The following is a 23,510-nucleotide window of genomic DNA, read 5'->3' as shown; positions in this document are numbered from 1 at the left end:
GCTTTCAAAATGTGGTGCTACAGAAGAATGCTGAAGATTAGATCATATAACTAATGAGGAGGTGTTGAATAGGATTGGGGAGAAGAGAAGTTTGTGACACAACTTGACTAGAAGAAGGGATCAGTTGGTAGGACATGTTCTGAGGCATCGAGGGATCACCAATTTAGTATTGGAGGGCAGTGCTGAGGGTAAAAATCGTAGAGGGAGACCAAGAGATGAATACACTAAGCAGATTCAGAAGAATGTAGGTTGCAGTAGGTACTGGGAGATGAAGAAGCTTGCACAGGATAGAGTAGCATGGAGAGCTGCATCAAACCAGTCTCAGGACTGAAGACCACAACAACATATTCTTGTGGATCTCCTCCCTATGGCTCTACTTAACAAGCAGTTTATCTAATCTAATCTAGTCTAATCATATTATGATGTCATTGTAGATGGCAAAGACATTATGTGATGAAACCTTACATACACAATTATATGTATTAGGTTGGTGCTAATTTTTTTGCATGTTGGTTTTTTGGTTGCTATGGGCTTATTTATGGATTGTCATTTTTAATTTGTAATTCACAGTTGCTGTTTGAGTTTACAAATTGCCATTTGTTATTTGGAGATAGTGTTTGGAGCTGCGGATGCTAGAAAATGGAGTGCCAAGTGGAGAAATTGGAACATTTCTGACATATTCTTTTGCTTGGGTAGTAGTGGGGTGACAGCAGCAGAAGCAGCCAGAAACATTTGCGCCATGCTTGGGGAAATGCCACCGGATGGAGCATGGCAAGAAAATTGTTCTCATTTTAAGGAGGATTGTTTTGACATTAGTGACTCTCCACGTACAGGAAGACCTTTGGTGTTTGATGAAGATCATTTAAACACATTAATCCACAATGATCCACATCAGTGTACTTAAGAATTGGCAAATGTGATGAACTGTGATCATTCCACCACAGTGCGACATTTCATGCAATGGGGAAGATTCAAAAATTGGGTGTATGGGTACCACGTGCTCTAAGCCAATATCACAAAAATTAGTGGATGGCCATATGTGCATATTTGCTTGCTCATCATTAATTGGCTTGTGAACAGCACCAACCATTTGTATCCTGTACTGTTACTGCTGATGAGAAATAGTGTCTTTATGCTAACATAAAGAAAAGAAAGGAATGGTTGAGCCCAAACAAAGCAGCAAGTCCCCTTGTAAAGACCTGTGTGCATCCAGAAAAGATAAAGTTATGCATCTGGTGCAACAGTGATGGTGTGGTGTACTACAAATTCCTTCCCTGAGGTGTAACCATCACAGCTGACATTTATTGTCAACAACTGAGACATCTTGCAGACACAATCAAAGAACAACAACCAGGACAACTGTGTGAAGTGACACTGCTCCTCTAAAATGCTTGCCGGCATTCTGCTAAACTGATAAAAAACACTGTACGGGCGTTGGATTCGGAAGTCATTCCACACTCACCTTATTTTCCTGATTTTCTCCCTCAGATTTTCACCTTTGCTGCCCTCTATCAAATAACCTTCGAGGAACTTCCTTTCCAGATGAAACTGTGCTCTGAACATGGCTTGACAAGTTCTTCACCTCAAAACCACATGATTTCTACAGCTACAGAATCAAAATGATACCCCAACATGGGCAGACTGTTGTAAATTGAGAATGAGAATATATTACTGATGACTAAAGTCTGTTATGTGTATCTGTTGTATTTATTAAACTTATGGAAAAAATGCTACAAACTTATGCACCAATCCAATATTTGAGCTAATATGTATTTAAAAAATCAAATAATACATAGACACAGTGTTCAAACAAGAAGGTTGTCATATTCCAAATAAACAATAAATAGTGTTTTTTATTTCTGTTAACAAGATATGTATTTGAATACACTGAAAGGATTTTAGTGTTGTACTTCATAGACATTCAACAAACTTTCAACAGTCAACAGATTTTCAGTAAATATAAACAACTGAAGATTTGGGATGGAATAACAGTATGAATTAGGAAAATTGCTATTCATCACATAGAGGAAGCATTGGATGCCAGACAGGTACACTTAAAAGTAGACTAAGCTATTGGACAAAGGCCTTCATTTGATATAGAAAAACACACACACATTCACTCATAGTTGTGTGTGTGTGTGTGTGTTTTTCTAAATCCGATAAAGCCCATTGTCCAACAGCTTAGTTGACTTTTAATGTCTACTACTCAGTGCCTCATCTGTGTGGTGAGTAGCTATCTATCGTAATTTGTATTATTGTTACTTTAAAAAAAAAATAGATGTCAATACGCATATGAAATAATGTTGCAGGTGAGGTCTTCTGCATGTGTACGTTGGCTGTATACTGTACATTGCTCTTTACATTAGATTAGTTTTCGTTTTTTTTTTTTAAGCTGAAATAACAATACTAATAGTATGAATATATACATTACATCATTTGTTTCTATTAAAAAATTCGTCAATGGAGTAGAAGGAGTTGGCCACTAGTAAGTCTTTCAGGCTCCTTTTAAAATGATCTTTATTTGTAACTAAATTTTTTATGTTTACTGGCAAATTATTGAAGATGAGTGTTCCTGAGCAGTGGACCCCTTTTTGAACTAAAGTAAGTGCTTTTAAGTCCTTGTGCAGATCATTTTTGTTCCTGGTATTGTATGTATGAACTGAGCTGTTTGTTGGAAAAAGAGATATATTATTTAGAACAAATTTCATTAATGAGTAAATATACTGAGAGGCAGTAGTTAGTATGCCCAGTTCTTTGAAGAGGTTTCTACAGGACGTCCGTGAATTTACTCTACAAATAATACGTATTACATGCTTTTGGACTCTGAAAACTTTTGTTTGACTTAAGTTTTCTGCAATCAACCCAGACAGTTTTCCCTTCCCTTTCCTATTGAGGTGAAGGCCATGCCTAGTGTAGTCCCACCTATCGATAGCATCCACAGGAATCAAACCAATATGGGACCCTATATCCGTCCTAAAGCCGTCGGCACACGGACCGTGCTGTCGAACGTTAACGTTGAGCGTGCCAAGTTCAACGTGCTGCTGAACGCTTAGGAACGATGCGACTTTGGGCTCCAACGTGGTATACGCGATCGCAACGCACTCCAGCGGCAGTTTGAGGGATGTTTCTGGTTCGTAAATCACACTGTTTACTCACCGGGCGCGCGTAAAATTCCCACGTTAGCTCTATTAAAATGCACATTTCCTCTATCGTCCACGAAAAGGAAAGTGCCATGTCCAATTAATAAGGACACAGGCTTGTAAAAGTTCCATCACAAACAGTGCGGTACAAATTTAGAATACTTATGAGTAAATATACTGAGAGGCAGTAGTTAGTATGCCCAGTTCTTTGAAGAGGTTTCTACAGGACGTCCGTGAATTTACTCCACAAATAATACGTATTACATGCTTTTGGACTCTGAAAACTTTTGTTTGACTTAAGTTTTCTGCAATCAACCCAGACAGTTTTCCCTTCCCTTTCCTATTGAGGTGAAGGCCATGCCTAGTGTAGTTCCACCTATCGATAGCATCCACAGGAATCAAACCAATATGGGACCCTATATCCGTCCTAAAGCCGTCGGCACACGGACCGTGCTGTCGAACGTTAACGTTGAGCGTGCCAAGTTCAACGTGCTGCTGAACGCTTAGGAACGATGCAACTTGTGCATACGGTACGTGGGCCCCAACGTGGTATACGCGATCGCAACGCACTCCAGCGGCAGTTTGAGTGATGTTTCTGGTTCGTAAATCACACTGTTTACTCAATGGGCGCGCGTAAAATTCCCACGTTAGCTCTATAAAAACGCACATTTCCTCTAGCATCCACGAAAAGGAAAGTGCCATGTCCAATTAATAAGGACACAGGCTTGTAAAAGTTCCATCACAAACAGTGCGGTACAAATTTAGAATACTTCTCCGAATAAGATAAACATTATTCCATCATTCCCACATTTTAGTAAAACCCCAAGGTCAGTCTTACTAGATCACTGTTCCTACCCAGCACAGAATCTGTGCAACATGTGAATTACGAAGCGTAAAAGAAAAAGGAGCAAAATATCTTTATACAAGTAGCGCAAGCTGTCCTGTAGATTAAGCCAATCCAACAAAGTCACCCCTCATAAAAAGGTGAACTTATATTTACATAACATCAAATATTGTAGCATATTCTTATATTAAACTAATAATAAAGTATCAGAACCTAATAAAAACACAAATGTTGGGAAACAAAATTTGGAACTGTTCAGACACGAACCACCACCCCAACAAAAATTCATTACTGGACAGAGAGGCTACTCATTACGCTAAACATACAACACAATCCTTTTTATTAAATATATTACATTACCCCTTGCTAAAAACGTTAATAGTAGATAATTATGTTACTAATTGAAATTTAATTATAACAAATTGTACGAAGAACAATGCACTTTGGATGGATCTTCAGTGAGTCGCTGCCTTCAAATGGCCTATTCTCATAATACGCTCGTTACAATAATTCTTTTGCCACGACTATGATGTTTCTCATTATTTTATTGGAACGAATCACACAGTTAACAATGGGGTTTCCAGTGATTCTCACTTCGCTGGTGCTCAGAAACGGCATATACATGTATAGACTTGAAATGAATGCCAATATGGCACCTCACAACTCTGTGCTGAAGGGAGACGGCGTGCGTGTGATGTAGGTGGCGTTGTGCCATCTCATTGGTCAATGCTCAGACGCACGCTCAGAATATCTGACATGCTAGATATTGCTCTGCACATTCGGAAAGACTCCCGAACGTGCTATTCCACGCTATGACGTCACAAAATGGGCACGCTCAACGCTCAACGTTCAGATGCACGGTCCGTGTGCCGACGGCTTAAGCAGCCACTCCAACTCCAAGTTCACCCTCCCTATGGAAGAGTTCAAATGAGGCCGATCATGGCGTCTCAACACAGACACAAATCCCACACTCGTATGCTTCGTTGCTGATGCTCTCATATCTCTGTTCTGATTGAAGAGAATAATCAAATGAAGTGGACGGTGTACCCAGAATATTATAGTATACTACATTATGGTGTTAATCTAGATGTAGTACAGGCAATATGGACAGTCTATGACATTGTGCTGTGTGTATTAATATATTCATTGTAACACTTTGTATTTAACTTTCTGTTAGTTTCATTGACGTGTGTCTGTCAATTTAGATTATCCTAGATTCACAAGTCTAAAAATCTAATTTTGAACACAGAGAATATTTCATAATGTCAGCTTTTATATCACTCCTCATTCTTGTTCTTAGACAGAAATTCAGGAAAGTAGTACTGCACACTTTGAAGCTGAAATGGATCTTCTGTCTCATTAAATGTTTGGTGTTTGTAAAGGATGTCAATCAATTTTGCACAGCAGCAGCAGCAGCAGCAGTTGCAGTAGTAAAACATTTCCCTTATGATGTGCTGTTTAAAGTTTTTTCATTATTTTGAAAGGGTGTGTTAAAGGAAACAAAGTGACACTGATGTGGATAAAGCTGTAAAAAAGATGTTCACAAAATACAGGATGAGCCAAAAGGACTTTGCAACTTTGGAATGACACATAAATTTATTGAAATAACTTGTCTGTTACAACTTTGGAATGACACATAAATTTATTGAAATAACTTGCAGAATTGGTAGATGCGTCATTTTGTAGCAAACCACCTCAAGTTTGATTCATGTAGTCCATTAGTACACCCTTCCACCACCAGGGGCATCAGTATAGTGCACAGTCAAAATGTCTACTTTCACTGGTGTGGAACATGCTTGCTGTGTGTTTTGATTTAATGAAATGAACTCTGCGACAGATTCATTAAAGACAGTGTTTATGTTCTTCCCCGACCAAACAATTTATCGGATCAGAAAAATCAAATCTACACTGCTGTTGCACTGTTTATGCCCAATTTGCTGCAATGAATGTGGACAGAAATAGATTACCAGTGGGATGTTTGCCCCATCAAAAGTGGTAGTCACATCATACCAAAATGACACTTGACACTTTTATGTCAAATTTGATGTTGTCTGCTACAAAATGACACATCTATCGATTCTTTAAGTTATCTCAATAAATTTGTGTATCGTTCCAAAGCTGTAGAGTCATTTTTGACTCACCCTGTATATTGTTAAATAAATCCTGAATTAAGTTCCAGTTAAGATAGCAGGGTTGTCAACAAGAACTAACATGTCACACTGAAAGTATATTTTCCAAGCACATATTAAAGCACAGACAAAACTGAACTGCCTACTTCAACAAACAGTGTTCTTATTTATACAGATATAAGATTGTTCTAGTAAAAAGCAGTCTAGTCCTGGCAACCAGAGACAGTGGTCACGTGTATGTGAGCTGCATTTGCATGTATGCGCATGTGTATGTTGTCTGTTTTGAAAGTAGAGCTTCTGGCCAAAAGGTTACATGTTTAGCTGTCTTTTTGTTATAACATGTCTTTAATTATGTTTGACAGAAAATCACAGAGCGAAAGACAGTACATTGGAGTAAAAACTACTTATTGCTCCTTTCTTTATTGCAACCAAAATTATACTGTAACCGTAACAACAAAAACAAAAAACAAAGATGTAATTTTATAATGTCACAGAACATGGTTGCACACAGAATGAACATAAATATCTGGTGCACTCACACCATGAAAACTGAAAATAATGCCACTAAAGAAAACTCAGTACAACAAGCTCACTGCTGTCAACACTCTCACTCTTGTTTTATTGAGTTTGTTTTGAGATCATTGACAGAGCTTTCCTGTTTGATATGAATTTGTCTCTAGTTAAAGGTTTTGAGAATAAGTCTGCCAACTGTTTGTTAGAATAAACATATGAGACTTCAATCTAATTATTTTCAGCATGTTCACGTATATAATGGTATTTAATGCCAATGTGCTTGGTGTGTTTGTGAATGTCTGTGTTTTTAATCAGGCAAATAGCACTTTGATTGTCAACATGGAGTGTTGTTGGTTTGTTCAACTGAAAACCAAATATACTGAGAAAACTATGCAACCAAACAACTTCAGTAACAGCATCTGAAGCTGCTATGTATTCTGCCTACGCTGTTGATCTGCTTGCACATTTCAGCTGACGTGAACACCATGTCACAGGACCACCTACTAACGAGCTCACATAGCCCGTTGTTCACCGACGAGTGTCACAGTCACCAGCAAAGTCAGAATCTGAGTTGACCACCAGTCCAGTAAAGTCAGCTTTGTATGTTATGGTCAGGTCCCTGGTCCCCTGTAGATACTTCATAATCCTCTTAACAGCATGCCAATGATCGAAACCTGGATTATTTAAAGACCTACTCACCATGCTCACAGTGAACATGATGTCTGGCTATGAGACAGTTGCTGCAAACATTAAGCTGCCGACTGCCTGCTGATAAGGTTTGCTTTCAATCTCCTTTATCTCACTGTGCAACATGGTTCCAACATCAAAAAGAGTGGAGTTCAGTTTTGAATCATCCATGTTGAACTTCAGAAGTAAACAATTGATGTATCTTTGCTGGCCTATATAGGTTTCTTTTGTAGAAGGGCTGTGTTCAATTTCCAATCCACAGAAGTATTTTCCATTGCCCACTGATCCCAGTGCTGTCAAAACATTTTCCAGTATTTTTGGAGACTTACGAATAAGCAAGCCATCATCCACATAAAGTACCAGGTACACATCAGTGTCATCTGTTATAGCATGGAAAGCTCATTTGTCTGCATTCAGTTGCACAAAGCCAAAAATTGTCAGAAACTGTACAAATTTTTGATTCCAACAATGTGGTGATTGTTTGAGTCCATATAGACTCTTCTTCAGTTTGCAAACGTTATTTGAGCCTTAAAACAAAACCTTTTGGTTGCTCCATGTAAACTTCTTCTTTCAAATCCCCATTCAGGAATACAGTCTTAACATCAAACTGCCTAATTTCCATATTTTGTGAAGCTGCTATGGCTAATAAAACTCTGATTGAATCATATCGGACCACAGGAGAGAATGTCTCTTCACAATCAATGCCCTCTCATTGTGAAGAACCTTTTGCACATAATCTAGCTTTAAAGCAGTCAATTATTCCCTCATAATTCTGCTTCACACGACAGACCCACTTACATCCAAATGCCTTGCAGTTGTGTGGTAATGGTACTAGATCCCAAGTTTTGTTCTTCTTCGAGGATGTCATATCCTCTTCCTTTGCTTGTTTCCACTTCAATGGCTCTTTCGATGCCATTGCTTCTTCTAAAATTTGAGGTTCAAAGATAATGGCAGAACAAGCTATATCTTGGTCCCGAAAACAAGCAGGTGCTCACAAATTAGACTGATCTCTCAGATTCATCCTCTGATTTTCTTTCATTTGTTCATCAGTATCATCCTCTTCAGATTCCTCTCGAACATCTTTTTGATTGATGCTCAGATGTATCAGTTTTTGTATCAAGATTTGCTAAAAGTTTTCTGCACTCAGATTTAAAATGTCCCTTTTTGTGGCAGTAATAACATTCAATGTCTTTTCTATTGACCATGTTAGATGCACTGTTGTTACCGGTATTTGGACTGAGCTTGTGTGTTTTGTCCACATTAACTGCTGTTGAGTTTTCATCGCATTGTAAAAGTTTTTGTTCTTCTTTCAATAACCTTAAAGTCAAATTATTGAATGTCTGTTGGTCTTCAGCACACGAGTCCTAGGCAGCTGAAAAAGTTGCAAACTTTGCTGGCAGGCTTCCCAAAATTTTAGCCATTTTGTCAACTTCTGTAACAGGTTCCCCAATGCTTGCGTCAAGGACTCAACTTGACTGATGTGTTGTACGATTATGTCTGTTGGTGGCATTCTGTAATCAAAAAAATTCTGCTTCAAGGCCATTTTATTAACTGTGGATCACTGTTCATAAATAGTCTTTAGTCTGGTCCACATTTCCGCTGCATTTGTGCACATCATAACAGATTGCAATTTGTCAAATTCCATCACAGTAGACAGAATGAGCATTGCCCTAGCATTTAAGTCATCCCAAGCAGTTTGACTCTCACCAGTTTCATTTGGCCTTGGTTTCCCCTTGATGATATCGAGCACTTTTTCAGCATGAAAAATAATGTGCAACTAATATTTCCACAGCTGGAAATTTTTACCGTCAAATTTCTGGATACTGAATGTTTTCCCATCTTTGTGTAGGCTGAATGTAAGTCAAGCTTATAATACTCAGTTCAAAAAGAAAATAAAGGTTTTTACACAATAGACCAGTGAAATACAATGCTTCCAGAACTTGATCGTCACAGTTCATGCGAACAAAACTCCAATAAAAAGCAATGAATTCACAGAACAGAAACAAATACCATGTGTATGTGTTTGCCTGGACCCATAACCCGATGTCTTTAATTATGTTTGGCGGAAAATCACAGAACAAAATACGGTATATTGGAGTGAAAATAACTTATTGCTCCTTTCTTTATTGCAACCAAAGTTACACTGTAATTGTAACAACAAAACAAAAAAAAAACAAAAAACAAAGATATAATTTTATAATGTCACAGAACACGGCTGCACACAGAATGAACATAAATATCTGGTGCATTCACACCATGAAAACTGAAAATGAAGCCACTAAAGAAAACTCAATACAACAAGCTCACTGCTGTCAACATTATGCCTGTCTGCAACTCAAAATCTCCACTGTATGGCGAGTAGCAGTCTATCCTTTTCATAATATTGTCATTATTCCATCCTGGAGTGTCTAGTAAATACCAATATTTCATAAATAAGTGTGTCTCAGAAGTTGCAAGAAGTGGAAATTGAGGTGGTGATTTGTACATTGCAAGCCTGCAGCTACACACACTGCACCTTAGTGGATGACATATAGCTTCTGGTATTGCTTCCCCTTCTTGCACACTTGCAAGCTGCTGTTTTGGAGTGAATACAGCTTTCTGGATCTTTATCTAGGCAGAGGTCCTTTGTTTGATGGCAGTGGTGAATGTTCACATTCTAGCCTTATTATCAAGCAGTCCACATCACTGTGATATTCAAGTAAAGCTACTTCCATTGAGGCATTGCAGCGGCAGGCAGATCATCATATTTCTTTTGTTGGAAGCCCCTACTATTGATACATATCTCAGAACTATCTTCAGCTTCATAGCCAACATCTGACAAGTGAGGTAAGATTTGGTATGAGCCCGAGTAGCACTGTAATAATTTCACAATTATGATTATAAATTTATTTGCGAATACCAGGCCCTCGACTCACAATAAATGTGTCCTTCCTGGACAGGATTATATGTAACAACAAACCAGTGCAGGTTGCGAGATGTAGTTGATGACATATGGGTGTTTGGGTCTGGCCATAATTCATGTTCAGATGGCCAAAGCTTTTAAGGCAACCACTTGTGTAATGTGGGTAAGCCAAGTTTGAGTACTAGGCTAGCATAAATTTTCATTGCTGTCATCCCAATATACAGCCGAAGGTGGTTCATATTCACAACTGTGAATGTATTTCCTGAATTTTCTGTCTGACCAACCTTCCACACAGATGTAAAAATCCATATTAGATGGTTTAGATTGAAGTTTACATGTTGGAGTTTAGCATTATAATGTTCACAGTTTGTATGCAGGGTGTTTGAGTTAGGATGATGAGCAACGCACACATCCTCTGTCTCATCAGACTGAAGCAGAAAAAAAATGTCCATGTTCTTTTAGTCTCTTGAAATGAATCAAGAAAAATGACTTGACCTGTAGTGTCTTGCTTTGTTGTGTTATTCATAAATGTCACAACAGACAGTTTCATATCCCAGTTCCTGTCTTCAATGTCAATGTATATTGAGTGCATATCTGCCAATGTTTCATGAAACCATTCGTTTGTGGGTGGCAGGTATCTGTTATCCTGTGGACTACATTGCCCTGTGACATTTCTTCTGATATAATCCTTGATTAAAATACTTTTCCATTATCAGAGATCATGATGTGTGGTGCCCCATACTATAAAATGATGTCTTCTTCAAGAAAGCCAACAGTTTCACGAATTTCAACAGTTGGCACAGCCTTGGTAACAGCGTAGTGACTCAGATAGTCAGTGGACACTGTTAGTCATAATTTCCATTTTTTGACATTGAGAACCTTCCAAAGGAGACAATTTCAGGCTGGTGAAATGGAGCAGCTGCAGGAGAAATTGGTACCAGACTTTTTGGGACTAACTGAGGCACATGCTCTGGTCATTGGTATTGTTGCAGCCCAGAATAATATTCTGAGCGGCAATGCCAGAGGCCCAGCAGAATGGGTCAATGACCAGGCAGAACGCCAGCGAGTAGGTGCAAACATGGAAACAACTGCAACAGCTTGGATGAGCGAGCACTCAAGCAAGCAAACATGGGAAACTGACATGATGGAAATAGAGAAATAACATCACAATGCTGACTGCATAAAGCGTCACAAGAAAGCTCAGATCCAATGCAAGAGTAACTATCAGTTGCCAACACAGCAGAAAAGAGCATCTGAAACGTGAAACTGCAACATCCAGAGGTACCCTGGAGACTGATGATCTTAGAAAACTAGGACACATTTGGTCATACCTACCAAAGGATGATATCATTGGCATAGTGCAACAAATACTTACATCCTGACTTCCACAGCTTACTTCTCCATTGTTTTTAGTTACGATTCAATGTTGCAGCAACTAGTACCAAGTCAGAATGTATGACACTCCATTTGCAGCCTACTGAGATGACAACAGTCTTTGATGCCATTGCCAGCTGCTGCCGAGAGCTGCTGTTGCCTCAGCCTCACCACTGCTGATGAGACGACTTTGGCACCTTACAACACCATGGCCTCTGCAGCTCATGCTGATGAACCTCAATGAGATGGTCAACCACCATCATTCTGGGGGAACAAACTAATTACTCCTCCTTGACTTGTTGCTATGGACAGACTCTAGCATAGTGGGCTGGTCTCTCACGGAGAGGCTGTTGCATAACTCTCAATGACTACAGCTGCCTCGTGCAGAGCTGCTGGCCACCTTTCCGGGGCATAGTCTATGACATCCTGGGTATGGGCTGAGAAGAGCTGCTGGCCACCAGGCAGCATTGGCTGCTTTTATGGTTCTATTGGGTCGTTAACCATCCCTGACACAGCAGTTGCTAGAAAGCTGCAACTGTTGCTACCTGAGCTGCCACTGCCAAGCCGACAGAGGGGTGCACCTGCAACAGCACATACTGGCTAGCAAGAGCTTTGCTGGCTCAGCTCACTGCCACTGATTTGAGGAAGATGACGCTGTACTTGTTGTTAACAACTGTATAAACTGATAGTAATATACCTCACTGTACTTGTTGTTAATAAATGCATAAAGTCAGAGTAATATTTTCTTATCACTTTCAGGTGTTTGAAAGATGCTCACTACCACATTCAGTGCAGTGCTATTCTGACAACTCTAGAGGTCAAGGCCCCAGTGCTCTATATTTGGTGTCAGCAAGTGGTTGCCAGCAGTAAAGATATGTATTCCGGGTAGCACACTTACACGTCATCTGTCCAGCTCCTCCTGAGTTCCACAGTAGTAGCAGTTTTATTCATCCATAGATCACTTTTTACAAGGATACAGGACGTGTCAAAGTATTTACAAGTTTAGACCAATTTAAAATAAGCTAATTCATATACACATACATTTGCAGACTACTAGTTAGAGACAATCATTAGGTTTACTCCTGGTGTATAATACTTTTTTTTTTTTTTTACAAATAGTGTATTAAATAATGTAATTCCATGCTGTTCACTCACACCTCACTATCAGACACCACACACACTATACACACATTGTTTCATAACACTTCACTAACTACACACACAGAAACACACGCACACTGGTGATCCCTGGGCCAATTTCTGTACTGCAGGTTCTCATTTGCTATCCTGAAAAACTGTGTCAGCTATAATGAGTGAGATGTTGAGTTCAGAAAGAGGATGAGGTCTTAGTATTGCGCTATGCATATCTTGGGGGTTAGTTTTTCTAGAAAAGGAAAAAAAGAAGGAAAAAAACCTTAGTGTGAAGGTGTTATGTGAAATGTTGGATGTTTTATAATCCTTATTATTATTATTTATTTGTATAACATTTTTTTTACCAAACCCCCTGTTCTGTTTTATCTAAGAACTCCTCCAATGTATAAAATCTATTGCTTAACAGGTACTATTTAGCTGCCTTTTTAAATAAGTGTATTTTTGCAATTTCTTTAATCTCTTTTGGTAATTTATTGTACAGTTTTATTCCTTGATAGAAAATGCTGTTTTGAGTTTATGTTTATTTTTTCTTGGTAAATGTAAGTTGAGTCTAGCTCTTGTTCCATGGTCATGGACAGAGCTGTTTGTACAGTTATGTTATTTTTGATGTGTACAACCGACTGGCAAAACATATTCACATGGCGCAGTTAAAATCCCCAGTGTTTCGAACAAAGCTTTACAATGAGCTTGACTACTATTTTTGGTTATTATTCTTATGGCTCTTTTCTGGAATTTGAAAATTGTGTCCATATTTTGCGCATTTGTTCCCCAAAAAGCCACTACATATGTGGTGAGTGACTGTCTTTTGTTCGCCTTTTCTTGTTTACAGACAGGGAGAAGCATCATGACTGTGAGATGAACATGATAGTATCATACGTTAAACCACAGGACCCTGATGACTTGTCTCAGCTCCATGGAAATTGTACAGTAGTTTATGTATAGCCAGTGGCACGTGCAGAAGGTTTGGCAATGAGACACAGCAATGCATGGAATCTGACTGGGCTGTGATATGTTACAAGCATTAATGTAGTTACTCCCTTGTTTTTGCTCTCTGAGTACAGTTTCCTTATTGTTTCTCATGTAACAGCATATGAAGGTTGCACAAATGTCAGAAACACGTTCAGTGATTTTGACCAGTATGTTGGAAGCCTGGGAGGGGCAGATAGCCACATTCCTGAGAACTACAGCTGAACAGAAGAAATTGAATGATACATTATTAATGGAAATAACAGTGTTGGAAGCCAAATGCCAAACTGTGGTGATACTATGAAACAGGTGCTGACATTGGACCCAGTTTTAATATTTCCAAGCTTCAAGAGAAATTAATTTTGTCCTGCGATGTGTGCAGTGTGATGCTGGGATGCATTCTCAGCCAGAATATCAATAACAAGGAAGTTCCAGTAGCATACAAATCCAGAAAACTGAACAAAGTACAAGGAAATTATTCCACTATGGAGAAGGAATGATAGTGGTTATCTATCTCATCTGTATGGTTAAATGATAATGGTGTCCTCTTGGGAAAAATATTCCTGAGGTAAAATAGTCCCCCATTCGGGTCTCCGGGTGGGGACTACTCAGGAGGACGTCGTTATCAGGAGAAAGAAAACTGGCATTCTACGGATCGAAGCATGGAATGTCAGATCCCTTAATCGGGCAGGTAGGTAACAAAATTTAAAAAGGGAAATGAATAGGTTTAAGGTAGATATAGTGGGAATTAGTGAAGTTCGCTGGCAGGAGGAACAAGACTTTTGGTCAGGTGAATACAGGGTTATAAATACAAAATCAAATAGGGGTAATGCAGGAATAGGTTTAATAATGAATAAAAAATAGGAGTGCGGGTAAGCTACTACAAACAGCATAGTGAACGCATTATTGTGGCAAAGATAGACACGAAGCCCACGCCTACTACAGTAGTACAAGTTTATATGCCAACTAGCTCTGCAGATGATGAAGAAATTGATTAAAGCTATGATGAGATAAAAGAAATTATTCAGATAGTGAAGGGAGATGAAAATTTAATAGTCATGGGTGACTGGAATTTGAGAGTAGGAAAAGGGAGAGAAGGAAACATAGTAGGTGAATATGTATTGGGGGTAAGAAACGAAAGCCATCTGATAGAATTTTGCACAGAGCATAACTTAATCATAGCTAACACTTGGTTCAAGAATCATAAAAGAAGGTTGTACACATGGAAGAATCCTGGAGATACTAGAAGATATCAGATAGATTATATAATGGTAAGACAAAGATTTAGGAACCAGGTTTTAAATTGTAAGACATTTTCAGGGGCAGATGTGGGCTCTGACCACAATCTATTGGTTATGAACTGTAGATTAAAACTGAAGAAACTGCAATTAGGTGGGAATTTAAGGAGATGGGACATGGATAAACTGACTAAACCAGAGGTTGTACAGAGTTTCAGGGAGAGCATAAGGGAACAATTGTCAAGAATGGGGGAAAGAAATACAGTAGAAGAAGAATGGGTAGCTTTGAGGGATGAAGCAGTGAAGGCAGCAGAGGATCAAGTAGGTAAAAAGACGAGGGCTAGTCGAAATCCTTGGGTAACAGAAGAAATATTGAATTTAATTGATGAAAGGAGAAAATATAAAAATGCAGTAAATGAAGCAGGCAAAAAGGAATACAAACATCTCAAAAATGAGATCGACAGGAAGTGCAAAATGGCTAAGCAGCGATGGCTAGAGGAAAAATGTAAGGCTGTAGAGGCTTATCTCACTAGGTGTAAGATAGATACTGCTTACAGGAAAATTAAGGAGACCTTTGGAGAAAAGAGAACCACTTGTATGAATATCAAGAGCTCAGATGGAAACCCAGTTCTAAGCAAAGAAGGGAAAGCAGAAAGGTGGAAGGAGTATATAGAGGGTCTATACAAGGGCGATGTTCTTAAGAGCAATATTATGGAAATGGAAGAGGATGTAGATGAAGATGAAATGGGAGATACGATACTGCGTGAAGAGTTTGACAGAGCACTGAAAGACCTGAGTCGAAACAAGGCCCCGGGAGTAGACAACATTCCATTAGAACTGCTGATAACCTTGGGAGAGCCAGTACTGACAAAACTCTACCATCTGGTGAGCAAGATGGATGAGACAGGCAAAATACCCTCAGACTTCAAGAAGAATATAATAATTCCAATCCCATAGAAAGCACGTGTTGACAGATGTGAAAATTACCGAACTATCAGTTTAATAAGTCACAGCTGCAAAATACTAACGCGAATTCTTTACAGATGAATGGAAAAACTGGCAGTAGCTGACCTCGGGGAAGATCAGTTTGGATTCTGTAGAAATATTGGAACACGTGAGGCAATACTGACTCTACGACTTATATTAGAAGAAAGATTAAGGAAAGGCAAACATATGTTTCTAGCATTTGTAGACTTATAGAACGCTTTTGACAATGTTGACTGGAATACTCTCTTTCAAGTTCTGAAGGAGGCAGGAGTAAAATACAGGTAGCGATAGGCTATTTAAAATTTGTACAGAAACCAGATGGCAGTTATAAGAGTCGAGGGGCACGAAAAGGAAGCAGTGGTTGGGATGGGAGTAAGAAAGGGTTGTAGCCTCTCCTCGATGTTATTCCATCTGTATATTGAGCAAGCAGTAAGGGAAACAAAAGAAGAATTCGGAGTAGGTATTAAAATCCATGGAGAAGAAATAAAAACTTTGAGGTTCGCTGGTGACATTGTAATTCTGTCAGAGACAGCAAAGGACATGGAAGAGCAGTTGAATGGAATGGAGAGTGTCTTGAAAGGAGGATATAAGATGAACATCAGCAAAAGCAAAACGAGGATAATGGAATGTAGATGAGTTAACTTGGGTGATGCTGAGGGAATTAGATTAGGAAATGAGACGCTTAAAGTAGTAAAGGAGTTTTGCTATTTGGGGAGCAAAATAACTGATGATGGTCGAAGTAGACAGGATACAAAATGTAGACTGGCAATGGCAAGGAAACCGTTTCTGAAGAAGAGAAATTTGTTAACATCAAGTATAGATTTAAGTGTCAGGAAGTCGTTTCTGAAAGTACAGCATGATCAAAAAGTCAGTATAAATTTGAAAACTGAATAAATCACGGAATAATGTAGATAGAGAGGTACAAATTGACACACATGCTTGGAATGACATGGGGTTTTATTAGAACCAAAAATATACAAAAGTTCAAAAAATGTCCGACAGATGGTGCTTCTGATCAGAATAGCAATAATTAGCACAAAAAAGTAAGACAAAGCAAAGATGATGTTCTATACAGGAAAAGCTCAATATGTCCACCATCATTACTCGACAATAGCTGTAGTCGAGGAATAATGTTGTGAACAGCACTGTAAAGCATGTCCGGAGTTATGGTGAGGCATTGGTGTCGGATGTTGTCTTTCAGCATCCCTAGAGATGTTGGTCGATCACGATACACTTGCGACTTCAGGTAACCCCAAAGCCAATAATCGCACGGACTGAGGTCTGGGGACCTGGGAGGCCAAGCATGATGAAAGTGGCGGCTGAGCACACGATCATCACCAAACGACGCGCGCAAGAGATCTTTCACGTATCTAGCAATATGGTGTGGAGCGCTATTCTGCATAAACATCGTATGTTCCAGCAGGTGTTTATCAGCCAGGCTGGGGATGATGCAATTCCGTAACATATTGGTGTACCTCTCACCCATCATGGTAGAAGTACTGACGTTTTGCTGTCCAGCGCCATGTGTTGGACATTTTGTGAACTTTTTTTTTTGTTCTAATAAAACCCCACGTCATTCCAAGCACGTGTGTCAATTTTTACCTCTCTATCTGCACTATTCTGTGGTTTATTAAGTTTTCAAATTTATACTGACTTTTTGATCACCCGGTATTTGTATGGAGTGTAGCCATATATGGAAGTGAAACAAGGACGATAAATAGTTTAGACAAGAAGAGAATAGAAGCTTTCGAAATGTGGTGCTACAGAAGAATGCTGAAGATTAGATGGGTAGATCACATAACTAATGAGGAGGTATTGAATAGAATTGGGGAGGAGTTTGTGGCATAACTTTACAAGAAGAAGGGACTGGTTGGTAGGACATGTTCTGAGGCATCAAGGGATCACAAGTTTAGCATTAGAGGGCAGCGTGGAGGGTAAAAATCGTAGAGGGAGACCAAGAGATGAATACACTAAGCAGATTCAGAAGGATGTAGGTTGCAGTAAGTACTGGGAGATGAAGAAGGCACATGATAGAGTAGCATGGAGAGCTACATCAAAGCAGTCTCAGGATTGAAGACCACTACAACAACATCCCATCTTTTACTTCTGTATGGGCAAAAGGTTACAGTGGTGACAGATCGCACCAGTAGTTAACAAGACTGGCACTAAGGCTAAATGAATTTGATGATGAACTGGTTCACAAACCAGTAAAAAAGCATACTAACACTGATAGTTTATGCAGGAAAATTCCATTTCTGCAAGCACTGAGCGAGGCCGCTACCAACTAGTAAAGAGCGCAGGCCAAGGATGCTGACTACCAGGTGTTCAAGTCACCACCACAGCTTGTGACAGATGATGACTTCCTGTGCAGAATGACAGACTGCAGACCACATATCCACAACATACTGGGATGAGGTTTTGAAGCAGGCAAACGACTGTGTGTTGGCAGGTCATGACAGTGATAGAGCAAATGACTGGTGATGGCAGAAAAATTTTAGTGGAGGAGTAGGAAGCAGGCTCTTGAGCAATATGTTAGGAAATGCATACCTTGTGTGCAACAGGATCACCTTATTATCAACCAGTTCCTTTGTAATGAGTACCAGAAGCACCAAAAGCATGTGAAATGACAGGACTGGATATTTTAGCTCCATTTAATAGAACTCCAGTGGGTAATAGGTATATATTGACTGTAATAAACCATTTCTCACACTTCATTATGATTGTGGTAATGCGTGACAAGCAAGCAAATATGGTAGCACCAGCAATTGTAAATAATTGATTATTCACATGTGGCACTCCTGATACTTTAATCACAGATCAAAGCACCAACTTCATGGCTGAATTGGTGGAACACTTACATCAACTACTTAGCATTCGGAAACTTAAAACAAGCCCTTACCACCCTCAAGCCAATAGGAGATCAGCCAAAGATCATTGTACAATTTCTAAGATTTAAGCTATTATGTAAATAGTAATAATGACAACTGGGAAGTGTACCTCCAGTACAACCACCACATACAATTCCAAAATGCTCACAGAACCAAATCTTGGAACCAACTGTGAACTGGTAAAGACATTTGCGAAAATGTTGTGAGACATTTGGCAAAAAATTAAAGTGCAAACATGACAGCTTTAGTGTCAGGAACAGACAGGAAAAACTTGGAGAAAGTTGCCACAATACATAATTAATCAATGGTTTTAGTAGCAAATCTGTCCACATCTAAGAGTAAAATGAAGAAGTTCCTAAGTCAATATGTTGGACCATACCAAGTGGTGGAAATGACATCACCTGTGAACATTAACATACAGATGCTGACATAAACTTCTATAATTCACAAGGGGCCTGTTAAGCCATTTAATGGAGCTGCTAGTGTGTTACCACAAGTGGCTGGTGATGGCAGTATGGAATGCCAAATCTAAAAGCAGAAAGGTAAAGGAAGTATCAGCCAATAATGAGCAAAGTGCACACAGGATGTGTTATGCACTTAGACCATGTTGATAACTAGGGTTATGACTGAGTTTTTAGATTATTTTTCATGATTATTTTGTCCACTGATTGTATTTGACTAGTTTATAAAGGGATATTACTAGTTATTTTTTCTGCTGTGTATCGTATGTTTCAGGCAGGTTGCTTTCTTTATTGGTAAATTGTATCAGCGGAAATCTGTAAGGAAATGGGCACAGGTACAAACTCGGGACATATTAGTAATTTCAGAGCAAATGGAAGCTTAGCTGCTGATGTTACTGGAAGACTTAGGGGGATGTCAGATGGAAAGTATTATGATCTGCCCACATAGAGTGGTACAGACTGGTGCATCAAGGCACGCAAGGTGCAATTGTTGGTGGAAAAACCTGAAACAATTGAATGAAAAAAGGAAGTGTTAGCCCCACATTCTCATTTCCAGAGTATGGACACACAGAGGTCTACTCAGTTTTTTCACCAGAAATAGAAATAAATGATTCTTACAAACATGGGAAATCAAACAGCATACCCAGAATGGAATTGTGGGACAGTCAAATACTAATAAACGATATGACTTGTGATGTAGTGGGCACAATGTTCCATCTTCCACCTACAGACACAAGTACAGCTACACTCTACATTCAAGTGGACACAACTTGTGTTGCATTGGCCAGGGAAGTCTCTGGAGGTGCTGCCAACCCACCCTAATCTTCCTGAATAATACTATGAATCTGGGCATCCTACATTTGCTAGATGAACTTTTAGTAGTGCAAAAAGGATGAATCACAACAGAGCAAATGCACCAACATGTGCAGAAATATTGTGACAGACAATGTCACAGCATTATTATCATAAGTGTTACGTCTTCCAATGTCGTAGTGGTTCTCATTGTGATTTGTGGAATCCACTTTTGCTTTAAACAAAGGTCTATAAACTGTTCAGAGTTACTTGTACAAAAGATACCCATTGATTGGTTTGTTAACAGAGATAAGGTTTAATAAGTGATTGCACATTAAACTAGTAGGCAACCTTGTAAATTTATGGAAAACTTTATCAGTGAGAAAGTGATGACTTTGAAAAAGACTAAAATGACAAGTTCAATGAACTTAATGTAGACTGTAATGTTTCAGGATTAAAGGTCAACCAGTGGGAGCAGAAGGATAATTACACTGTACAGTGTATGATTATTGGTGTCAAATATGTTTGACAAGATTGTTCCAGAGGTACTCCAAGCAGAGAAACTAGAGGTGAATTTTCTAAAGGAAGAGGTGAGTGTTGTGCTCAGAATAATATTCCAGTAGGATATTAAAAAAATTGTTAAAAATTATTCCTTGGCAATACCAGAGGCCAAACAGAATGGGTCAACAATCATGCAGAATGCCAGCAAGTGAGAAATAGTGACAGAGTACCTGCAAACATTTAAGCAATAGCAACACCCTGGATGAGTTGAGTGCTCTAGCAAACAAATGTAGAAAACTGATATCACGATGACAGAGGGATAATACTGACTGCACAAAATGTCACAAGTAAGATCAGATCCAATATGGAAGTAGCTATTCAGCTGCTGACACAGCAGAAAAGAGCATCTGAAAGGGGAAGTTGTGACATCCAGATGGATCCAAGAGCACTGATGAGCTCAGGAAACTAGGGCACACTCAGTCATTCCCACCAAAGGATAATGTCATTGGCACAGACCAACAAGTAATTATATCCTGACTTCCACAGCTTAGTTCTCAGTTACGATTCAACGCTGCAGCAACAAATACTGAGGCAGAACTAGTGACACTCCATCCAAGGACTACCGAGTTGACTACGATTTATGCCATCACCACATAGATCTGAAAAACTCTTCTGCTGAGAGCTGCTACTGCCTCATCCTCAACATTACAGATGAGATGACTTTGGTGCCTTACAGCACCTGGGCCTCTGTGGTCCTTACTAATGGATCTTGATGAGCCACTCAAACACCACTATCATTCTGGGGGAGTAAGTGCAGTGATTGCTGCCCTAAACTCACAGCTATGGGCAGACTCCAGCATAGCAGGCTGGTCTCTTACAGAAATGCTGTTGCATAACTCTCCATGACTATGGCCACCTTGTGCAGAGCTGCTGGGTGCTTTCTGGGGCACAGTCAATGACATCAATAAGAGCACCCTGTAAACCTGGTGAGAAGAGCTGCAGGACACTGAGCGGTGTTTGCTGTCCTATTGAGTCATAAACCACTCCTGACATAGCAGCTGCTATGTGAGCTGCCACCACTACACAACAGAAGTGCACATCTGTGTCAGCAAATACTAGCTGGTAAATACTCTGTTGGTTCACCTGGCTGGGGAAGACAACACCATACTTGTTAATAAATTCGTGGCACACTTGATGCAGTGGAAGTCAGGTTAGTGAAACCTAACATAATTTCTGAAAATGTGACCACCGAACAAAGGGTGACGTACAAAAGTGCATTAGAAACCTTCAGTAAAGCAGACAGCAATGCCTTACTTGTTTTAACTTCGAATACATTGGAAGAAACTTTGCAGAAGATAATGTGTTTGCGTACAGCTCAGGAGGTGTGACCAGAACTGCTCACGGTGTTTCTGAAGACAAAATTAAAACAGGAAATGGCTAAATGTACAGTAAATAATTCAGAAATGCCCAATTTGTTTTTGATTTTTTTTTAAATATTAGGTAGACTACCAGATGACTATTTTTTTGTTCAAATCTAGTTGGATGCTTAGATCTAGAGCGAACAGAGCAATTGAAAATCTTACAAGTCAATTTGTGCATATGAGAAAGCCTTGAGAACAAAGAAGAATGATTGTAGTAAACAAGAAGCTCTCACTACAGATTCATCAAGGCAATCATCTCAGCAAATAAATCCCAGGGAGAAAAAGAGGAAAAATAAATTAATATGTAATTACTGCAAGAAAACTAACCATACAATTATTAAAGTTTGCAGGAAATGGACACCTGATGGCAAACCTCCAAACCCATCTAACACAGATACAAATATGATACTTTTTGCTGTTACATCCTCTGTAATAAACTTTGAATGCAGAAATGATGACTGGTACATAGGAAATGGTGCAACAAGTCACAGTACAAATGATAAAAGTTGTTTCAAGACTTATGAGCCACTTTCAACAGCGCTCAGTAACCACAGCTAATGGTGACACAATTGAATCAATTGGAAAAGGTGCAATTGACACTGAAGCAGCAGTTGAAGGGAAATGGCACAGAATTACTCTGTCAGATGGTTGGTATTTACCTCAGATTCACAAATATCTGTTCTCTGTCCTTGCAGCACAGGATAAACTGCCAGAAATTGTATTCATATCAACAGCAGAAATTTTTACATTCAGTGTTAATCATGTCACTAGAATGGTAGGTGTTTGCAGTCACTTTGGGGGACTTCTTAAACTGGCTGTGTGAAATGCAAAACCCAGCTCCCTCGGTGAAGTCAATGCCACTAGCAAAGACAATATTTTCCTGCTTTATCAAGACAGATTTAGATATTGGAGAAGAGGATTCTGCAATACCTGAGTAGTTCAACAAATTATGGGCTTGTTTATAAAAACAGTTCAAAAAGGGGGATTTTAGAATGCTATAGTGATGCTGATCATGTTGGTAACATTGGCACAGGGTGCTCAATATCAGATGTTTTTTGTCTATATTCTGGGGCACCTATCTCCTGAATTAGTCAATCTTCTGTTACCATATCCACAACTGAAGCTGAGATTGTAGCTGCTAGTGAAGCAGCTCGAGAGATAGTCTGGACGAAGAAACTTTTCACAGAATTGAGTCAGTTGAAAGCAACACCAAATTTACAGATTGACAATGAAGTTGCTATCCAGCTTGTCCAGAATCCTGAATGTCATCAATGAATGACACATATCTGTATAAGACACATCTTGGTTTGAGTGTTACATTTGTCATCAAATGTATCTAATTTCATTCACCTCCCCTTCAGATGTTTTCATATACATGGATGCTTGTTCATTATCTGGGTAACTGGTTGTTTAGTATCCATACAATGCATAAGAATGCTGCAGATCATCACTGTTGGCATGAATGTACGGTATACAAGCTAATAGTGGCTTAACTACCAGCCAGGAGCTCAACGC

The sequence above is a fragment of the Schistocerca americana genome, chromosome 7 (genome assembly GCF_021461395.2).
Source record: "Schistocerca americana isolate TAMUIC-IGC-003095 chromosome 7, iqSchAmer2.1, whole genome shotgun sequence".
In the NCBI taxonomy this organism is placed as follows: domain Eukaryota; kingdom Metazoa; phylum Arthropoda; class Insecta; order Orthoptera; family Acrididae; genus Schistocerca; species Schistocerca americana.
This window is presented reverse-complemented; position numbering follows the sequence as displayed.